This window comes from Chiloscyllium punctatum, chromosome 28 (genome assembly GCF_047496795.1).
Source record: "Chiloscyllium punctatum isolate Juve2018m chromosome 28, sChiPun1.3, whole genome shotgun sequence".
NCBI classification, from domain to species: domain Eukaryota; kingdom Metazoa; phylum Chordata; class Chondrichthyes; order Orectolobiformes; family Hemiscylliidae; genus Chiloscyllium; species Chiloscyllium punctatum.
In genome coordinates this window covers 32,840,011-32,846,867 of record NC_092766.1, presented here as the reverse complement: position 1 = coordinate 32,846,867, position 6,857 = coordinate 32,840,011, and the positions used below count along the sequence as shown (strand labels likewise).

Sequence of the window (6,857 nt, the reverse complement as noted above, 5' to 3'; positions counted from 1 at the left end):
AGGAGACACTGCAGAAAGGCCGTGGATGTTGTGGTTATGGCACAGAAACCACGGGTGGATCACCCTCATTCTCTGCTGTCGCCATTCATTCATTTTACAGCATCATTAACGCCTCCATATTCTCCTTTGTTGTAGTTTATCTTCTATTGGATAAGGAATGTAACTTTAATTTCGAAAGGGTTACAATATTTTGAGGAAGAACTGGCTCCTTATATCACATCCAAGTGGCAGACGTATTATCCGTAGAGTGTGAGCCAAGTTTTCCAGTCTCCTGCCAGGTTCCAGAAAACCTCTCAGCAGCTCCATTCTCAAACTATCCCTGATCGTCAGGCTTTTCATAGAGTAGGAATGGGAAATGAGGGATATTGGCAAATAAAGGGTCAAAGAATATGATAAAGGGTGAGGTAGATACACAGAGATAAAGACAGAAAATTAGAGACTCATCTTGAGGGAGACCCTGAAAGAATCAGATCTCGGGTTGACATGGCTGCTAACTGGCAAAAAACAAATAGATTTTGATAACTATCCTCATTCGACCGATAAAACTGACCATTATCCCGACATTGTGGTCTAGAAATGAAGAACTAATCTGATTCTGTATTTGTGAATCATTGTCTCTGTTTCTCCCCACAGATGTTGCCAGGACTATTCAGTTTACACGTCAATTCTTGTTTTTGGTTCAGATTTCCAACATCTGCATCTCTTGGTTTTCTGTTCAACTTTAAAACGGTTGGCACAAAACCGATGTTCGGCCAGCTTTGGAAAAGTGGTCAGAAATATTCTTACCACGATGTGTGTGCAGAACAAAGCACGCATTCCTTGACCGGGGATAGAACCCGTGTCACGGCGGCGAGAGAGCCAAATGCTGGCTACTAGACGACAAGGGAAGGCAGAAGGCGGCCTTGCATTTATTCAGAATGAAAACACTTTTGCCTTTTCATTTCTGATCAGTCTTGCTGCAGATTAGGTCCTCCTTGCCTTCTGCTTTCACAGAGTGGGAAGAGACCGTTCGGCCCATCGTACATTGCAGCTCATCGGACATCCATGTATTCCAGTCCCAGTTTCTAGTTTTGGCTCAAAATATTATCCAAAAGCAACATTTAATTTGAATACACACTGATCCAATCACTGCAGCTCGAAAGAACCTAAGAAAATAGCAACTGACAACATGCAATTGTCTGAACTAACACGTTGCACTCGAGACATGCAGGATGTAAAACTACAATCGCCTGATTCAAAGTCAGATGTTTTATCTATTGCTTCACTAGCCGGATGCACACACGCACACGCTGGACACCCTTCCATATGTGATGTAAACATGGAGATCGGGGAAACAACATTCATAAGGTGATCAACCAGCAAAGATAATCCACTTTGTGTAACAGGGCCTTTCAATAGCAAAGCAAATACATTTGTCCTCAGGTACCTGCTTCTGTGTCGCCTGTTCTTCTGCTGGACGTCTCCAGCATTTTATTCACAGTCATTACGCTATCTTATGATGCACTCCACTGGAATGTACTTTCATACTTGGATTTAGTGTCACTTCCAGTAAAGGTCCTGAACAAATTCAGCGAGAATCCTCTGGTCATTTCCGACAAGGAATTTGGAATCAGACGATTTGAATCAAGGCTTTATTTGTGCCCCCCCCCCCCCCCCATCACCGCAGATCAACGCCTCAAAACGAGCCGCTGTTAGTATCAAACTGTTCTGTACCTTCCTGCAGTAAATCAGGTTAGCACAGCTCCACTTTCTTCACATTGAAACCAGGGCGGCAATATGAATAGTTTGGAAACTTAGAGAGAGAAACATTGCTGCTGAAGAAGATGATGACGTGAAGATCATACACAGAGTCTGGACAGATCAGGTCACAAGTGTTACTGTCAGCTGCAGTAGGGTCACTGGTTCGGAGTCTGAGTTTGTAATGCCCAGACCGGGATACAATTCCCAGTCAGGAAATGAAGATATATTTCTCTTCTTGTGAATTATCTTATTGAAAACTAACTCCTGCTTCCTCACAGAACACAGACCCAGACCAACCCAGTGATTGTTTGCATCTATCTAGAAGGACAATAGCAACAGACACACGAGAGAACTGTAACCACAAATCACCCATCTCGGATCTCACCTTTCTGAGTTGGAAATATCTCGCTGCTCCGACAGTGCTTTTGGTTCTAGATCCTGGAATGGAATTGAATGGCGTCCTACGCCACGAATGAGTTTCGAACAGGGTGGTTAGATTCCCTATCGCTTGGAAACAGGCCCATCGGCCCCACACTATCCCTCCAGAGAGTAACCCACACAGACCCAATTCCTTTTGGCTAATGCACCAAACAATTTTGGCAATTATGCTTAGGAGGTCTACTCTCAAACTATCTCCGAATGTCAGACTTTTCACACAGCAGAAATGGAAAATAAGGGATATTGATAGACAGAGAGTGGGGGCATGTGGAAGAGAGTGAGGTTGATACGCAGAGGAAATGATAGACGAGTAGAGACGCGTATTGAGGGCGAGCCTGAAAATAGAAACTTTCCATTTAAAATGGGTGCTCACTGACAGAAAGGGGAATAAAAAAGAACAATTGAAGGCCAGCGTTTCACCAGCTCAAGGCAACGGAATAGAAACTCTCCATTTAAAATGGGTGCTCACTGACAGAAAGGGGAATAAAAAAGAACAATTGAAGGCCAGCGTTTCAGCAGCTCAAGGCAACGGAATCAGCATTACAACCAGAAAAGTCGGTTGACATTCAGAAAGTTGACATTTCGCGACTAATGTAATATTCTGATAAATATGCTGATTTGCTAAGTAAAACAGACAATTACTCTAGCATTAAAACAATAAAATGCATAACTAGTCTGGTTCTGTCAATCTGAAACATTAAACCTGTTTCTCTCCACAGATGCTGCCACGTTGGTACATGATGGGTATTGGGTGTTGTGTTCTGGGGAGTTTTGTCTGAGTGAGGCTGTCGGTTTATGTGTCTGTTGTAACCCAGTGTGTTCAGAGGAGTCTGACTGTCAGTTCCCAGCAATTTATTTTAATAAAGGGGAGTATGCTTTTCAAATTGCCTCGTTGTGAACTTCGTGTGTGCCAGACATCTGGGAATGAAATCGGGGGGATATCCATTCTTGGCAAAGATATTGTGTGACAGTCCCGAATTGTCACGGACCAGCTGTCCCGAGTAGTAATCCGTCCAGACGGCAAGGTTTGGTGAGAACTGCACAATTGTAATATGACAGGGCTAACAGAAGGCAGAGAGAGAATTTCTAGAAGCAGGGCACTCATCCGCGGATTCCATCAATAAACAGATTCATCTGGACCCAGTCTGTAACCCCAAAAACCGGAAGGAGCGGGAATGAAACCAAATCAATTCCAACTGCCCCAGGACAGCAGCGCTTCACAACAGACTCTGCAGCCCTGAGGATGTCACCCAGAAATGTGAGGAAAATGCTGCAAACCATCTTCCCAGCTCCGCCAAACACGCTGCAGTATGTTTGGAAGCACGGTTTGGAATTGTCTCGCTGCCGTTTGTGTGAGCAGTACATGACATAGACGAATCGCACTCCCTCAAGGTCAGCATGCCAGTGTGTCTGCCAATGGTTCCGCCTTTTCTGTTTTGCTTCTGTTCCACGCTAAGAGCTGTCAGTTTTTGGATTCGCTGGAGTGCTGAGGGGGTAACACAATTTGTGTGGTATTTTTCTTCAGCCAAACTCCACTCTCCCGGAAAAATAGCCAAACGCGCTGAGTAACAAATAGCAAGCGTTTTTTTTTATCAAATGGTCTATTCAAGCTGGTGTCAGCTTTTGGAGCGTCTCAGAGTTGCCAAGCACGGAAACAGACCCTGCTATCTAACTTGCCACTGCTAAACAGATAACCGAAATTAATCTAACCAATATTTGCCAAAATTTGTCCCTTATCTCTCCGAACCCTTTCAGCTGCCTTTGAAATGTTGTGAGCGCACCAGTCTCTGCCCCTAAATATGACAATTCATTCTGTACACACGGAAATGTCTGTGTTCAAAACAAGTGTCCCTCACATCCCCTTTAAATATTACTGTTCTCACATTAAACCAATGTTATCTCGCATTGAACTCAAGTACCTTGTGAAAAATTACTCCCTGACTCTTTTCTCTGTCCGTCTCCCTCATGTCCTTATAAAATTCTGTAAGGCCATTCCTCAGCCCTGAAGCTCCTGGGAAAACTGCCGAAGCCAATTCAGCTTCGTGCTATTGTCCAAACAGTGCAAACCTTGCAAACCTTTTCAAATACTTTCGAAATTGTTCCACGTTCGTTACTGAATGCGCGATCTGTCAGTGCCTGAAGTGAAGCGATGCTGAAACGCTAGTAATGAGATTTTGGCGGTCTGCGCCACTGTGGCCGAGTGGTCTAAGGCGCTGGATTTAAGCTCCAGTCTCTAACGAGTCGTGGGTTCGGATCCCACCGCTACCAGCGGTTGCTCCACTGCAAACAGCTGAACAAAGCAGAACCTCTGTAGGCTGTCTGCGTTTTCGTTGTTGTGTTTGCCGCTGCTCAGGTCAACTGAGTCTGAAAACAGTGTGAGTCCTTGCTGTCGGACTCTCCTCAACCCCTCTGCTTTCGGACATCTGCATGGCCAGTTTCTGTGTATCAAATTGTCACTGCATTTGGCTGGAAGCTTGGTGGTTCGAGCCCGCCCTTAGCACCGAACCACAATTATTTCAGTCCAAGCATTGAGACCACAAGAACTCACCCGAGTCTGCAGCTGGATGTGGCCCCAATCTCTCCAAGGCCCCGCTGCCAACAGAAAGCGGCTACTGCAGCTTCAATCAGCGGCTTCCTGCTCAGCCCTGGGACACAGCACCTGGAAAATCCTTCCCCAGGAACGGCTCTTCCCGTGTGAAAGGGACAACCATTCCACTTTAAATTGGACACGGCTTCAGAGGATTGTTCCTGTTCTTGGAACGTTTCATAAACAAAACTCCTGTCTCGCAAATAAGGAGGGGGAAAAGTTGTTGGCAGGAAGAATAGAGAAAGTGTTGACTGTGAGGACTCTGTCTCGTCAGCAGATAGGATTCCATCTTATGGGCAAGTGGAGACAGCTTTCACTCAGAAACCGAGGTGTGATCAAACACAGTCGGATCGACGTGTCCAAACCAACCCCTACACTGGGTTGCAATACTGCAAGTGGAGCAGAGAGCTGGATTTCTTTAAAGGAGGGAAAGGGCCCATCGTGAGGCTGGAACCTACGGCCCTGAGATGAAGCATCTTATGCTCTACCGACTAAAGTAGCTGGGCCTGGCTCACGATTGATGAGTGTGTGATTTCATACTGAGCATATTTCACCCGGCATTGCAATTTGCAAGGATCCAGTTCATTCCTCCCAATCACAAATGTCATCATTCACACTTTCCATTTCTCAGCTATTATTCCTTCAGAACATTATTATCTATTTAACACTTGTCTCTGGATTTAAGACTCAATATAAATATTTTCATATTTTTATCCTCATCTTTATGTCTCTGGAGTGATTCCCAGTCTCTCTGGCAGACGGTAAATCAATTGGGAAATTCCCGAAGGAAACCCAATCATTCCAGTTTCGAGTGTAAGGAATCCTATCTGCTGACGAGACAGAGTCCTCACAGTCAACACTTTCTCTATTCTTCCTGCCAACAACTTTTCCCACTTCTTATTTGCGAGACAGGAGTTTTGTTTATGAAACGTTCCAAGCACAGGAACAATCCTCTGAAGCCGTGTCCAATTTAAAGTGGAATGGTTGTCCCTTTCACACGGGAAGAGCCGTTCCTGGGGAAGGATTTTCCATGTGCTGTGTCCCAGGGCTGAGCAGGAAGCCGCTGATTGAAGCTGCAGTAGCCGCTTTCTGTTGGCAGCGGGGCCTTGGAGAGATTGGGGCCACATCCAGCTGCAGACTCGGGTGGGTTCTCGTGGTTGCAGTGTCGGGACATGGTTGGTCTCAATGCTTGAACTGAAATAATTGAGGCTCGGTGCAAAGGTCGGGCTCGAACCACCAAACTTTCAGACAAATGAGCTGACTATTTGAGACACAGAAACTGGCCATGCAGATCTCCGAAAGCAGAGGGGTTGAGGAGAGTCCGACAGCAAGGACTCACACTGTTTTCAGAGTCAGTCCGGAGCAGCTGCAAACACATAGGGCGTGCTCAGCTTCTGCTTATGTTCAACTGGGCAGTAGAACATCAGTTATCTTGGTAGCGGTGGGATTCGAACCCACGACTCGATAGAAACTGGAGCTTAAATCCAGCGCCTGGCACCACTCGGCCACGCAACCTTACAGATTACAGAAACAGAATGTCAAAATTGTCATTACTAGTGTTTCAGCATCGCTTCACTTCAGGCACTAACAGATCGCGCATTGAATAATGAACGTGGTGCAATTTCGAAAGTATTTGAAAGGGTTTCCAAGGTTTGCACTGTTTGGACAATAGCACGAAGCTGAATAGACTTCGACAGTTTTCCCTGGAGCTTCAGGGCTGAGGAATGGCCTTACAGAATTTTATAAAGTCATGAGGCAGACGGACAGAGAAAAGAGTCAGGGAGTAATTTTTCACAAGGCACATGAGTTCAAAGCGAGATAACATTGGTTAAATGTGAGAACAGTAATATTTAAAGGGGATGTGAGGGACAGTTGTTTTACACACAGCCATTTCCGTGTGTACAGAATGAATTGTCATATTTAATGTCAGAGACTGGTGCGCTCACAACATTTCAAAGACAACTGAAAGGATTCGGAGAGATAAGGGACAAAATTTGGCAAATATTGGTTAGATTAATTTCGGTTATCTGTTTAGCAGTGGCAAGTTAGATAGCAGGGTCTGTTTCCGTGCTTGGCAACTCTGAGACGCTCC

General features: G+C 45.3%; 1 non-coding gene across 1 annotated transcript; it reads right to left on the bottom strand.

Moving 5' to 3' along the window:
- Window positions 1-6,198: 6,198 nt before the first annotated feature.
- Window positions 6,199-6,280, bottom strand: trnal-uaa (transfer RNA leucine (anticodon UAA)). Its single transcript has one exon. It is a non-coding gene; the product is annotated as a tRNA-Leu (tRNA).
- Between the last annotated feature and the right edge of the window lie 577 nt (window positions 6,281-6,857).